Genomic DNA, 15,076 nt, shown 5'->3' with positions numbered 1-15,076 from the left:
GTCTAGACCCAACAAAGTGAGCGTGAAACGGCCGTCGTCGTCTCTAACGCGCGCCCCCCCCCCCCACATCCCTCTCTTTTTGATGTCTAATTTTAAAGAATAAACGAAGATTTTTAGTTGGCGAGCGCCACCTCCTTTCTTCTTCTATTCTGGCATCATAATGAGATTACAGGCTTCTATGCAATCACCGTGTGATGTATATTACACAAGTCTGGAATGGTGGCCTGAAAAAAAGATGAAAAAGCCTTTACTTCAATATCGGCAAAAGAAGCATCTACTCAAATTTTCAAAAAAGTACTAAAAGTGGACAGATAATTGGAAACGGGTGATTTGTATCATTGAGACAAAAGTTAATAGACTAAGCTCTGATGGGTGCAAATGGGTCTGGAAGAAATAAGGGTAAAAGGGGATTAACTGATTTGAGAAATTAACGGTCAAGTTCAGTGAAGGAATCCTGATTATCTGGTTATTTCACAACCAAAGGCATTAGATACTTGACTAAAATCGATTGTGGTTTCAATGCTGCGCTATATGTGAGTATCCTACAAGTTACTCTGTACGCTTGAGTGCTATGGGTATGAAAATGACAGTGTTCCAGCAGGACAACAATCTGAAACCTACGTCAAGATTGGTGAATAAATCTTTGAATGACAATGAAGTAGAGGTGCTGGATTGGCCTCCACAGCACCCAGACCTCAACCCAATCTTACACTTGTGGGTACAGTTGAAGAAAAAGCTGTATTCATACTCAAGTGAGCCGACCAGTAGGCACCAACACTAGGAACATGTAGAAGAAACCTAGGATCAGATTTCGGTCGAGACATTCTTGAATCTGATCAAGATCATGCCCTGAAGGATTCAAGCAATGTTGAAAGCCAAAGATGGATTTATAAAATATTAACACGTTAATAAAGATGTACATTACATTTAGATTTTTAGGCGCACAGCGAACAAGGCAGTGACCTGACAATCTGCAAAACTAATATGCTAAATAGTTGCAAATCAAATTTATGGATTAGGTAGCCAAGATTCTCATTTTAGTTAGGTAGTCTCATGTTCGAAGCTGTAGTGGATGGTGAGATTTGGAGCCTGAAGGTCAAAAGTTCAAAACATTGTTACCCTTTTTTTTCGTTGGTGTATTTTAAAATTTCTCATGCCAGATTTAATGTAAAAGCCTGCTGTGTACACATGGCTCCTCATTTGTCACAATGATCCTAATTCTTCAGTGTTTTTGCCAAAAATTATCTTTTAAAAACACTTTTTGTGACTTGGCATTTTCACACCAATTTTGCCCTACTCCGCCAAAATGGGCAGAACAGGTGTATGATTCCACTGCTCATCTAATTCTTGACTACCTGCAGAATGCTTTGCCCCAGAAATCTTACCCCAGTCCCAATCTGGTGTACGATTTGTGGCAAGGGCCCAAGGAGGCACACTACTTTTCAGGCGTTCTGGATTTATTAACAGGTGTGTGCTTCTTAATAAATCCGCAGCGTCTGACTCCCATGTCCTCTCATCAAGACTGGAATGAAAATACTCTGATTTTGATGAATTGAGGCTTGAGTCCTTACTCCCTCTACAGGATGTCTGTCAATGAGCCTGGCCAGTGTTTGTGACAGACACAAATGATGCCTGACAACAATGTGGAGGGCAGATGGTACTGCTGTGGGGAACATGCGGAGTTCTAGAAGCAGATTTTGTGTCAAAATCCTGAGACTTCAACGCTGGACCATATGGTTATGCCTCTTGTCAGTTGCTGGTTCTAAGAAGTAATTCAAATGGTTTTCCCAACTTGAGGGGATGCAATACCACCCAAGACTGGAAATCTTCCTCCACCTAGTCCCACTGTGGTTTGTACATAAACTGTGTTTTATTGTGACACCTGCGGGGGATGGATGTTCGTGACTTCAGACACCCTGGTCTCCTGATCACCTGTTATCTAAAGTTGCAGCTCATCTATGAAGATAATGATAAAGATGGCAGGTAAGTGTATCATCATGCGTGGAGATGGTCTTTCTCTTGCTGTGGGTGATGAATGGATGTCTCTGCGCAGTGGAACAAAGGTAAATGTAAATCATGGACCAAATCACATCCTGAGCCAAAAGTTTTAATCCTCCATAAAGTAAGTCTATACGTGTTGTTAAAAAAACATACGAACGTCTTTTTGGTGGCTGTCGTAATAGATTAAAATAAGCGTTGCCAAGCCCAGTAATGGCTTATTTCAATCGAGATATACAGTGGAGCCTCGGTTTACGAGTAACTTGGTGTGCGAGTATTTCTCTATATGAGCAAAGCCTGCTGTAAATTTGTAACTCAGTTTACAAGCATGCTTTGCTGTATGAGCAAAACACTCACTGCACACACTTCTGGTTCCGTACTTTCACCACGCTCTGACCCGCTCTTGCAGTCCGCACAAACTCACACCCCTATATTATGCTCACCTTACCCTCTGTTCCCTCGGCAGCCTCCTGGTTCTAGTAGTCCACAAGTGTGTGTATCCAGTGACCATCGCGACGATGCAGGAGCTTCCGCTGTCAGCGCTTCTCAAAGGCAGCGCGCTGGCCAATCAGAGGCAAGCGGCTCCTGCGTATGACGTCTGCTACTGAAGCGCTGAGTGTGGATGCTCTGGCATCAGTTGGGATGGTTACCAGCTACACATGCGTGCGGACTACAAGAATCAGGAGGCTGCCAAGGAAACTGAGGGTAAGGTGAGCATAATGTGTGTGCGTGTGTAGAATGGCACAATAGGGGACCAGGATGGGACATTGCCCAAGTTGTGGAACGAATTGTCTGAGTTTCAATTATTTCCTATGGGAAACTTTGCTTTGCTAGATGAGTAAACTTGGTTTACAAGCACACTCCCAGAACGGATTGTTCTCGTAAACCAAGGTTCCACTGTATACAGTATGGTTTTTATTTTGTGGGGTTGCTTGTAGAGGGTATGATGGTGTACCAGTTTCAGAACCACTTTTAAGGAGTCACTTGTCATCACTGTCTTTTACTTCGCAATCTAGAACATCTTATTACCCCCTCCACGTAATACTAAGTTCTAAAATCTTCCTGGTATCCTGTAAATAAAAGTTAATGTAATGTCTGAATCACCCTGATCACTACTATGCACCTACACTTCAATGGTTGTGCTAGACTGTAGCTACAGAAATTGGAAAATTTTAGCTGTTTTGTAAGGAGAGCAACTATTTATAAAGCTGCCCATATTACAGTACTGATGGTGGTTGTCCCATGAACTTTGGAAAATGTACACTTATTTTAACTGTATATGAGCAAATGCCATCATTTTACAGTGTAATTCTCACCTCTTTTAGCCTCTTTACTCCTTTTCAGCTTTCACTTTGTTAGTGGACAACAGCCTGATATCTTAGTGGTAGAGATGAGCGAACCTGAAAAGTAAAGTTCAACGTTTGTACCGACCACAGACTTTACAACAAAAAAAAAATCTGTGTTCAATTTTTATTATTTTTTGTTCCTTATGTATGCAGACCACTTGAATTAGCATCGCTGTGCACTACCAAGTGTGAGCCGCTTGCACTGTGGGCAATAACAGCGTGGTCAGATGTGTAATGTGCCCCCCCCCAAAAAAAAACGCCCTCCCCCAGAAGTGATCTGTTTATGGCTAGGTGCATGTGGGCAGAGAACAGAACTGCCCAATTAATGACTTCCATTCGGGGTCTGGGTCCTAAACTGAACTTTATCTAAACAAGAAGAGAGAGTTGTGCTCTGAAATGCTAAAGCATGCAAACATTGAATGCAAGAATATACATAAGCATTACTGCTTAAGGAAATCTAGGAAAAATTAAATATTTAGCATACAAAAATGACCATTTCAATATCTGCCCAGTAGCCACGTCAAGGCATATCTCATTACTGGGAACCTACACTGAATTGAAACCTCTCTGTGGGTTACAAACCTCAATGTGTATGGGCATGTAGGAACCTTCTACTGAAGAATAAAATCACCTGTGGCTAATGGGGTAGGGGTGCACAGTCAGGGAGCATGACTCCATAAGCTAGACAAAAAGACACACTCAAAATGCAGTTCGAATGGGTGCAAAACTGAATGATCTAGAATAACAGAGCCCACACTCTGAAATTCTAAAGCATGCAAACACTGAATACAAGAATATAGATATGCAATTTTTAAGGAAGTCTAGGAAAAATTGAGATATTTAGCATAAAAAATGATTTTAATATCTGCCCAGTAGACACATCAAGGCATATCTTGTTACTGGGAACCTACACTAAACTGTAGCGAGTAATGAGATATTGCTTGACGTGGCTACTGGGCAGATATTTAGCATACAAAAATGGACATTTCAATATCTCAATTTTTCCTGGATTTCCTTAACAGTAATGCATATCTATGTTCTTGCATTCAGTGTTTGCATGTTTAAGCATTTCAGAGTGGAACTGCCTCTTGTCAGTTTTGCACCTGTTCATTTTGGGAGAGCAGTCAGTCTTTTTGTCTAGCTTATGTAGTCATGCCATGTCATGAAGTCCCAGAAATTTGGAGCTCCCCCCTGAAGTCCCGAAAGAGGGTCAAATGACCCTTAGTCCAAACTGAATAGAACTAACTAGAAACTAAATGGCTAAACTCAATGGAAAACAACAACCTCCTGTGGTGCGACAGTAATGGCCTTAATTACAGAACAAAAGACGGTCATTATAGGATGTTGGCTAAAATCCTTGAGGTCATTCGACCTGTCTCTGGGTTCCAAAGGTAGAAATGTTAAATGACCGCTCTCTGGGACTTCTAGTGTTAGTCAATCTGAACCCGCCAAACTGAGCTTCCACAGGTCCACTCATCTCTACTTAGGAGTCCATTATAGTCATCTGCTAACTTATCATTTCCGATGTACTTCAGACCTGGAGAGAAAATGGTCCCTCACACAGCATCAGTGATCCCACTAATAGATATTAGTTATTTTACACTTTTTTTTTTTTTTTTTTTTTTTTTTTTTTTTTATACCTCGTCTATATTTACAGTGGAATTAAATATTCTGCAACCCTATTTAAAATGCCAGAACTTTTTTATTTTTATTTTAAAGTTTCAATTATTCAACTATAACCCTGTATAATTAAATTTATAAAACACAGTATTTGCTTTGAACCAAACATTCCTTTCAAAATTATGGCCAAAAAGTTCAACCTTGGTCTCATCAGACTTATAACACATTTTCCCACATTCTTTTAACAATTGAAGGGAGACAAAAAGTGCAGATGATCCAAGTAAAATGGTGGATCTGAAGGGATCAGGAAGGCTCACCTGCAATAATTGTGAAAGTCCCAACTACTATATAACAGTATACCAATGACTGCTGCAGCCACCTGGAGGAAGACTATAGGTTTAGGTAAAAGAAATTGTTTAAGAACCATGCTGCCAAGGAAGTAAATATAAGTCCAAATAGAAGAATTGTTTTTTTTGGGTTTTTTTTTTTAATTCGTCTGCGTTTCGTATGCGCTTCAGAGAATGTTTTCCTTCAGGACCAATGTGGGGAGGGGTGGGGGGGCGTTGTCCTGAAGAAGGATGTGATTTCTTTGTTCTTCAGGACAAAAAAATCTGAAACGAATCGACGAATACAGATCGCGATTCTTATCTATTTGGACTTTGCGTTACTTCCATGGCAGGGCAGTTATTTAATGTTCTTTTGGGCTGCTTTCACACCTCCGGTTTCTGCAATGCGGCACAATCCGGCACTTTGCAGGAAAATCGCAACCGTTTTTTTTTTTTTTTTTTTGCTGCCGGTTGCGTTTTTTCTGCATATACTTTAATTAGTGCCGCATTGTGCCGCATGGGCTTGCGGTCCATCCGGTTTTTGTCGCATGCGGCAGATTTAGCCGATGCGGCGGCCGGATGGAACGTTGCCTGGCACGTTTTTTCATGCGGCAAAAAAAAACGCATCGCACCGCATTCGGCCGATGCGGCGCATTTTTCAATGCATGCCTATGGCGGCCGGATGTAGCAATAACCGCATCCGGCCGCCGCATGCGGTTTTTGCCACTGCGCATGCTCAGTAGCATGCCGCAAGCGGCAAAAACCGGACTGGCCGCAAAGGAAAAACTTATGCAAAGGATGCGGTGTGTTCACCGCATCCGTTGCATAGCTTGCACAGCCGGATTGAGCCGCAGAGCTCAAGCCGGATGTGTGAAAGCAGCCTTACCTGCACCTATCATCATTTCCACATGCTTTTAGCAGACTGAGGATGTGGCAAAACCATTGCCTGGCTTTGGATGTTTTTCTTTGTAAGAAAAGGCTTCCATCTTGCCACACTACTTCTTAAACCAGACAGAAAAATACAGCAGATTGTCACATGCAAAAAACAACCAGTACTTGCCACAAATTCTTGTAGGTCCTTTAATATTGCTTTAGGCTACCTTCCTGACTAATTTTCTTCTCGTCTTTTGATCAATTTTGAGTGACATCTAGCTCTACGTAATGTTGTACCCAATTTTAAGCCACTTCTTGATGACAATCTTCCATGATGTTCCATGATAGATCTACTGAATTTGGATTTTTAATTATATATATATATATATATATATATATATATATATATATATATATATATATATATATATATATATATATATATATATATATATATATATATATATATATATATATATATATATACACACAACTCTTCACTCACCTAATCACTTTTAACAAGGAGATCCCTTTGCCGTGTTGTTGACCACAGCTTTTGCTGTAAAATTCAACTAAGAAAATGGTACCTGGGAGTATTATTGTTTTGGGAGTGGTACGAGGCAGATGCCACTGTCCTGGGAGTCATACGAGACGGACACTAGGTATCACTCCCAGGACAGTGACTGGGACTGCGGAAGCTAACCCCCAGGACAGGAGACTGACTCTGGTACAGACACAGGTGCAGGCAAGTACAGGCGGGATGGCTGAGGCAGACAGGAAGGCTGGTATGGACAGGTACGGTGGGCATGGCAGGGACAGCTAGGTATGGGAAGGCGGACTCAGGAATAGGTAACTGAACAGGAGCACGGGACCTGACAACTATCTAGCAGACAGATGACTGACTAAGGACTTCGCACAGTCACCTCCTCTAGTGGGAGCCAATGGCTAAGAGGCACCTCCGGGGAATGGCACGCCAGCTCTTCAAGAGCAGGGCAGGTGTGTGCCTGAAACGCGTTCCCGTGGGACCTGGGCTTGCGTGCACAGGTTCCAGGAGGAGTAGAAAACAGGAGCACATGGGGATGACTGTGGGAGTGCGTAGGAGGACACAGCCCTGTCGTGACAGTGAGTTCGCATCCCTGCTGGGGAGAGGCAGGGTTGCGCAGGGACGCCAGCACTACAGTAAGGTTTAATTTTTGCTAGTTGGCATTGATGTATGCTAATGACCCATTAAACAACTGACCTCCTATATACAGTATACACCCATATCCTGTCCACTGCTATTAACTTGAGAATGGCGGCAGCTATAGGCATAGAAGTGGTGTCTAGGTATAGTAAAGTATCCATGCGTTATGCAATGAAACCACCTATCTCGCCACCTGGTGGAAAACAACGGAGTTAGCATTTTTATCTCGAAAACGGAACGAGATAGAGAAAAGTGAATTAAAGTTGTAGGGCATAATCAATTCAATACGAATCGACACCTTGCATACAGAAATGCTATGATTAGAACGTGTAAAACTCACAAGTCTGCGGACGTGAAGCGATTCCTCATGGAGACCTTCCTACAAGTCATTGGGTATGGTGGCTGTGTGGAGTGGCCTCCACGCTCACCTGACCTGACCCCATAGGACTTCTTTCTGTGAGGTCACATCAAACAGCAGGTGTATGCGACCCCCTCCACCAACATTGCAGGACCTACGACGTATCACAGATGTTTGTGCAAACGTGTCATCTACCATATTGCACAATGTGCAGCAAGAGGCAGTATGCTGTCCAGAGTCCAGATGTGCATTGCAGCTGACGGTGGCCACACACACACCCTTCCCATGTCCCATAGCATAAAATGGAGAGTGTCTGTACTTGCTGAAACCTGTGGATTTATGTAGAAAATCCAGATAAAGCCGCAGGTTTTCCACAGCAAAATCCGCAGGTGCGGGCTCCCATGGGCACATAGCCTAAGACTATGTGCACACGTTGTGTTTGTGGTACGGAAAATACGCAGCGTTTTATATTACAAGCAAATCTCATGTACACTTTGCTTATTTTTTTCTTAGCAGGTTCAGATCTGCAGCATGTCAATTCTTGCAGTGTTTTTGCAGCGTATTTCACCCATACTAATGGCTGGGGGAAAATACGGAACAAAAATGCATGTAAAAAACCCCGCATATTTTGTGCAGTCTTTTTGCTAACACATCGGGATTTGTAGCATAATTATCTTCTGCAAATTCTGAACATGTGCACACAGTCTTAGTCGCTGTCCTGTGTCCTCTCCCCACAATTCATTCCTGGTAACTTCATAATGAATTGGGGGTGGGAGAAAACGCTATCTAATAATAATGAATTGTGGGGAGGATGCTATGAGGGCCATATAATGAATTGTGGGGTGGGGAGGACACTGCAGACCATATAATTGAGATGGGCCCCCTGCATAAAACATCAACCCATTCCCCAACTATGTAACGTCACCTGTTCCCCATTCAGCCCCAGCGCGCAACCCCACACAAGTAACCCTAACCCCTTCACACGCAGTTCCCCATCAAGCAGCCCCACAACTGTAACATCATACCCTCCTTCCACAAGTGCGTAACATCACCCCCTTCCTGCATAGCTCCCCAGCACACCGCCCCACACATGAGATCACCCCATCCAGCTCCAAGTATGTAAAATCACTTCCTTCCCTGTACAATCCCCCAATATGCAAAGCCCTTGTAAGAATAACCACTTATCCTGTGCCCCCAAAACACCACTTTACATTAATCACCCTTAGTCCTATGTATAAAGCACCTCACTCCTTGGTGCAGCCCCTCAATCCTCTGTGTGATCTCTCCACAGCCTCGCTCTCTAACCAGCTCACTGCTTATGATGAGGGCAATCTGGCTATGGGCCCCCCAGAGCCTCGAGCTCTGGACATCTGGCGAGATTGTCCTCTTTACTAACCACTAGAGATGAGCGGACTCTCAGATGACCGCGATCGGCGGATCCCTACTAAAGAAAAATTTAAAAATCCGGTACCCATTGAAGGTTATGGGGACCAAAATCCGGTGATTAATACTGGTGGAAGGGATTGGGAGATAGGATCACGCGTGGTGTACTCACTGAGGCTCTGTCAAGGCTATATATACTCCTTCCAGGTCACGCATTTGACATGCCTGCCTCAGGGCCGGGGGGAACCAGGCCAGACTAGTCCGGTGACGTCAGCCGTGACTGGTCCGGTTCAGTGACCCTGGCAGTGTCTTTTGGAGTAACTAAATGGGGTTTTAAATGAAAGAAAATTAAAATATTTTTTGTCAACTACACCACTTGTGTGCGGCCAGGTTATTTGGGGCCGCCGCTTTAGGTTTCTGCTGGGGCTGATGGAGTGATGCAGCCTGGATGGTTAGAGCCCTCTGCAAGCAGGGAGAGGCCCCAGCACAGCACTGCATGATAGGGGTTGTAGTGGGGAAACAGTCTATGTGAGAGCACGCCCTCAGGGAAACAGTCCACATCAATATTGTAGTTTAACTTGCCTTTCTTTACTGTGCTGTGTTGGTATCTGAACCCGCGGGTGCCGGATCCAGGTGTTCTCCGTGCCAGCTGTGACCTGGGTTGGCTGTCTTCAGTGCACACTTGTTGATGGGCTCCCGTGGCCTAGAGCTACTTGGGAACCCCTCTTTCTGTCTTGGTCTTACTGCGGGCAGCCTAGACTATTTAAGGGGTTCAGTTCCCAGTCCCCTCTTTGCTGCTTGTGCTTCAGCCTTTTTGGGTTGGCTATGGACCCTGGAGATCTTCTCGCCCAACAGAGTTAACAGTTGACCATAAAGTGTCCCATTGTCCTAGGGTCTGCACCCCGCCTTGTGCTGAGTCCCGTGAGCCATGGTTCCGAACTTCCACAAGTAACCCACGGTGCCTGGAGTCCCGTTCTGTACTCCAGTTCTCCTTTTACAGCACTCCGTTGTCACTGCAGGTCTTTTCAGTACTTTCCACTTTCTACTACTTTAGGGTAAGTTCACACAGTGCGTTTTTCGCGGCGTTTTTTTGCGTTTTTTGGCCTCAAAACTGCATGACTTTGCTTCCCCAGCAAAGTCTGAGTTTTCAGTTTTGCTGTCCGCACACAATTTTTTTTTTTTTTTTTTTAAGCTGCGTTTTTGAGCTTAAAAAAAAAAAAATGGACATGTCAATTCTTTCCTGCGTTTTCTGCGTTTTCTTTCCCCCCATGCAATGCATTGGAAAAACGCAGAGATCAAAAAAACACAAAATCGCGGTAAAAACGCATACGTTTTTTGCCGTGGGTGCGTTTTTGTGCGGTTTAAGCGACCAAAACCGCACAAACGCAGCGTAAAAAAAAACGCAGCGTGTGCACATAGCCTTAGACTACTACTCCTCTCCTCCTCTCGCCTTCACTTCCTCTGATTTTCTAACAGACTCTCCTGACAGAGACTGCTTCCTTCTTTACCTCATTCTGACACACGACTGCACACCACTTCCTCCCGGGTTTTTCAACTGACCACTCGTCTCTCCCTACAGGCTGGGTTGTACTATCCAATCAGTGCCCTCCCCTTTTTTACCTGTTACTAGGCAGTCTTCCAGGTTGTGGTTGTGTGTGTGGCCTGAAGGTTCTGGTGTGTTTACTCTGGCATGGATATTCCAGGGTTTGGATTTCCACGGGTTACATTTGTGGCACCTGGTACCTCAGGGGTGCTACACATTCACTTCCGGCCTGATAATTGAATATGCACTGCTTTTCCCGACCACCGGTACCTGTGATTGGTTGCAATTAGACACGCCCCCACCCTGAGTGACAGCGTGTGTGATGCTTCCACTCACAGGCACTGTGTGCGTCCTATAGCGTACAGTAAAAATATTGATACCCAGCACAGGCTGCAGCGCCCAGCTATGCCCTTATCTCGGCTGTGTATTAAAAAAAAGCCACATGAGGTTCTTCTATTTTAACCCTAGAACGCCCAACCATAGAAATCTACCATAGAAAACAAGTGACCTAGCAGGCTGCGAGGCCCCAGGTATGCGTTCTAGGGTTAACTATTTAAATAATAACAAAAACCCTGGCGTGCCAATTTTGATACCTAGCCATGATAAAGCCCGACAGCTGGGGCTGGTATTCTTAGACTGGGGAGACCTATAGTTATTAGGCCCCCCCAGTCTAAAAATAGCAACCTGTAGCTGCCCGTGATTGTCGCATCTATTTGATGCGACAAGCTCTGCGCTTTACCCATCTCTTCCCGATTGCCCAGATGCAGTGGCAATCAGGGTAATGAGGGGTTAACTGCGCACAACTGTCATCAAGCCCAAAATAAGTGATAGGAAGCGGTCTATGAGACCACTCGATCACTAATCCTAGAAGTTCAAAAGAAATGCACAAACTCTGAAAAAATCCTTTATTTGGAATAAAATTACAAAATAGCACCCTCTTTCACAACTTTATTAACCCTCAAAACACCCCTGCAGGTCAGGCGTAATCCACACAAGATCCCACAAAAGTCCTGGCTCTGGAACATGTCCGCACACTGTAACTGCCGGTAGAGACTGAGCCGTGATGACACTCAGGTAAGTTGCAGTCACAGCAGAAAGGTTCCCATAGTCCTACTTTCGAGTGAAGTCACCACGGATTGCGGATGGCCAGCACTCCCCTACCGGCACTGTCACTGTTAAAGTGTGTCCCACTCCCTGCCAGCCCTTTAACAGTGACCCTGCCGGCTGGGAAATGCCAAGCAGTTTCTTAGAGACAGCGCACCTTTAGCAAAAATCCACAAATTGCCAAAAACAACCTTGGCATCTTATCAGGGTGTCCCAACGGAGCAGCACTACGATTTCCAGGCCCCAATTCAAAAGTTCAGTTTCTTAAAGAGACCGCACAACTTTAGCAAAAACCCCACTGTAACTGGCCAGCCCGCAACTACCGGCAGCACTGTCACTGTTAAAGTGCTGGCAGGGTGCGGGACACTGCCCTGCACCTTTTAGCAGTGACAGTGCCAGCAGGGGGCTGCGGCCTGCACTCCCCGACCCCTGGCTGGCACTGTCGGTGTTAAAGGTGTGTGGGCACGGCCTTGTACTTTAAGGCTAGGTTCACACACTGCGTTTTTTTGACGCTGCGTTTTTGTGCGTTTTTTGCGGCAAAAAACGCACCCGCGGCAAAAAACGCACGCGTTTTGCCGCGATTTGGTGCGTTTTTTTGCTGCGTTTTTGCTCACTGCGTCTTTATGCATTTTTTATCAGTGAACAAAAAAAGGTATGTCATTTCCTTCAATGTGTTCTTCATTCTCCACTAGTGTATGCAGAAGAGCAGACAGCTGCAGAACTACAAGGCTCAGCATACTCCATCTAATAGTGTATGCAGGAGAGCAGACAGCAGCTGCAGAACTACAAGGCTCAGCATGCTCCATCCAGGACTGTATGCTTGAGGGAGAGTCAGGGGGAGCAGACCTACAAGGCTCAGCATCCTCCATCCAATAGTGTATGCAGGAGAGCAGACAGCAGCTGTCGAACTACAAGGCTCAGCATCCTCCTTCCAGGACTGTATGCAGGATTTCTTTGCCCCCCCCAAACAAAAGAAATGACGTGGGCTTCGCGATATTTTTGTATGCTAGCCGGGTACAGCAGGCAGGTACGGGCTGCCCCCAACCCCCAGCTGCCTATTTGTACCTGGCTGGGAACCAAAATTATAGGGAAGCCCTTTTTTTTTTTTTTAATTATTTCATGAAATAATTGAAAAAAAAAAAACGTGAGGTTCGCCCAATTTTTGAGTCCAGCCGGGTACCACTAGGCAGCTGGGGATTGGAATCCACAGTGCAGGGTGCCCATGCTTTCTGGGCACCCCCGCTGTGAATTGCAGTCCCGCAGCCACCCCAGAAAATGGCGCTTTCATAGAAGCGCCATCTTCTGGCGCTGTATCCAACTCTTCCAGCTGCCCTGATGCCAGGTGGCTCGCTGGGTAATAATGGGGTTAGGGCTAGCTGTATAGCTGGCCCTAAACCCGAAATTCATAGTGTCACGCCAATATTAGACATGGCCACCATGAATTTCTAGTAAAGATAAAAAAAAAAAAACAACACACAGAAAAAATATTTTTATTAGAAATAAAACAACACAATTAGTGACTCCATCTTTATTGAAATAAAGAACCCCCCTCCGCAGTAATCCTGGGTCAAGGGTCCCGCGCCGTCCAATCCGGATCCAATATCATCTGATTGGTTTGCTGGAAGGCAAAGCGATCAGATGATGTGTCAGGTTCTAGGGGCTGAATCACATCACACATCAGCTGATTGTATAAAAGCCGATTATACAATCAGCTGATGCATCGGTGCAAAAAAAAATACTCACTTATGTGCTGATTACCGGCAGCTCCTGGAGCGATGGGGCGGGAGTCTGATCCTGTCCGATCGCTGCAGCAGCTGCCGGTAATCAGGGATGAAGTCTCCTGACGCATCCGCTGATAACCGGGTGGGCGCCGGCGTCAGCCCGAGACTTACGATCAGCTGATGCGTCAGGTGACTGCATCAGGTGATCCATCGCCAGGTCCTGCATCCTGCAGGCATACGTACCCGGGGAGACTGCACGCACCCGGAGCAGCGGTACCGGTAGGAGGATCTGGGAGCGGGCATGGCACCGGGAGTCTGCAGACAGGTGAGTATAACTTTTTTTTTTTTTTTTTTTCTACTGTTCACTTTTGTTTTCGCAGCCGCTTCCACCTCCCGCCCAGACATGGCACCGCACGGCAGCATACATGCCCAGGACAGGAGGTGGAAGCGGCGGTGACGGTACCGGGAGGATTCACGCTTCTGTGTTTTTAATTTACTGACAGAAGGAATCCTCTTCCTGTACACGTCACTTTACTACCCACCTCCTGCGTTTATAGCTGCGTTTTTGGTCTTAGAAACGCACCAAAACATAGCTATTTGCGTTTCTCATTGCGTCTTTCAACATCCCATTGCACTCCATGGATGAAAAGCGCAGTGAAAAACGCGGGAATAATTGACATGCTGCGTTTTTGTGGCACCACAAAAACGCAGCTGAAAAAAAAACGCTGTGTGCAGACAGCAAAAATGAAAACTCAGACTTTGCTGGGGAAGCAAAGTCATGCAGTTTTCTGAGAAAAAAACGCACCCGAAAACTGCGCAAAAACGCCGCGAAAAACGCACTGTGTGAACTTACCCTAAGCCAGAGTGCTTTAGGTCACCAGATGTCACACCGTGGGAACCCAAATATGACCTCCGGTGAACCGAGTGATGTCAGTGTTTCCCAGAGCCTGGAGAGATTAAATGTGTTATTGGTCTCTCCAGGCTCCAGGATGTAACTGAGCCAGGACCCCATGCTTTATCATGGTTGGGTATCCAAATTGGGGGGGGACTGCATGCCGTTTTTTTTTTTTTTAATTTATGTATTTAAATAGTTTAAACAAAAAAAGCATGAGGTTCCTTTTTTCTTTTGATACACCGCCTAGATAAGCAAAGGTCTTGGGTCTGCACCCTGTACGCATATGCTTGATCTGTGCTGGGTGTCATAATATATGGGGACCCAACGCTAATTGCTTCATTCTTATTTTCTTTCTTTCTTTATTTCTCTCCTTTTTTTTATTTTTTGTAATTTCTCGAGTGCTGTATCTGCATCAAACACGCAGAATCCCGGGTTCATCACCCGGGTATCTTTGAAACCACGTGGATCCGGACTTCTACAGTCCGGGTCCGCTCATCACTACTAACCACCCTACTGGGTCCCAGTGCAGTTGCACCGACGACATTTCCGCCAGTGAGCCAACCCATGAAATATGTAGCTACACCATACTTTCTATTAGGCCTCATTGAGAAATCCCATAGACGTGGTTATGGTCTCTGTAGTTCAACTCTGTTTTCTCCTAACTTCCTATGTGCCACACATTCCTAGCGGATGCTGTGACCTCGGGTGTGCACAGTGATCTACTTA

At 45.1% G+C, this 15,076-nt stretch overlaps 1 protein-coding gene across 1 annotated transcript in view; it reads left to right on the top strand.

Moving 5' to 3' along the window:
- Nucleotides 1–15,076, top strand: part of LOC142317098 (RNA-binding protein 12B-like) — a 74,056-nt gene that overhangs the window by 44,966 nt on the left and 14,014 nt on the right. The window lies entirely within an intron of this gene.

Source organism: Anomaloglossus baeobatrachus, chromosome 6 (assembly GCF_048569485.1).
Source record: "Anomaloglossus baeobatrachus isolate aAnoBae1 chromosome 6, aAnoBae1.hap1, whole genome shotgun sequence".
Classification (NCBI taxonomy): Eukaryota; Metazoa; Chordata; class Amphibia; order Anura; family Aromobatidae; genus Anomaloglossus; species Anomaloglossus baeobatrachus.
The sequence above is the reverse complement of the archived record's forward strand: the minus strand, read 5'-3'. Positions and strand labels throughout refer to the sequence as shown.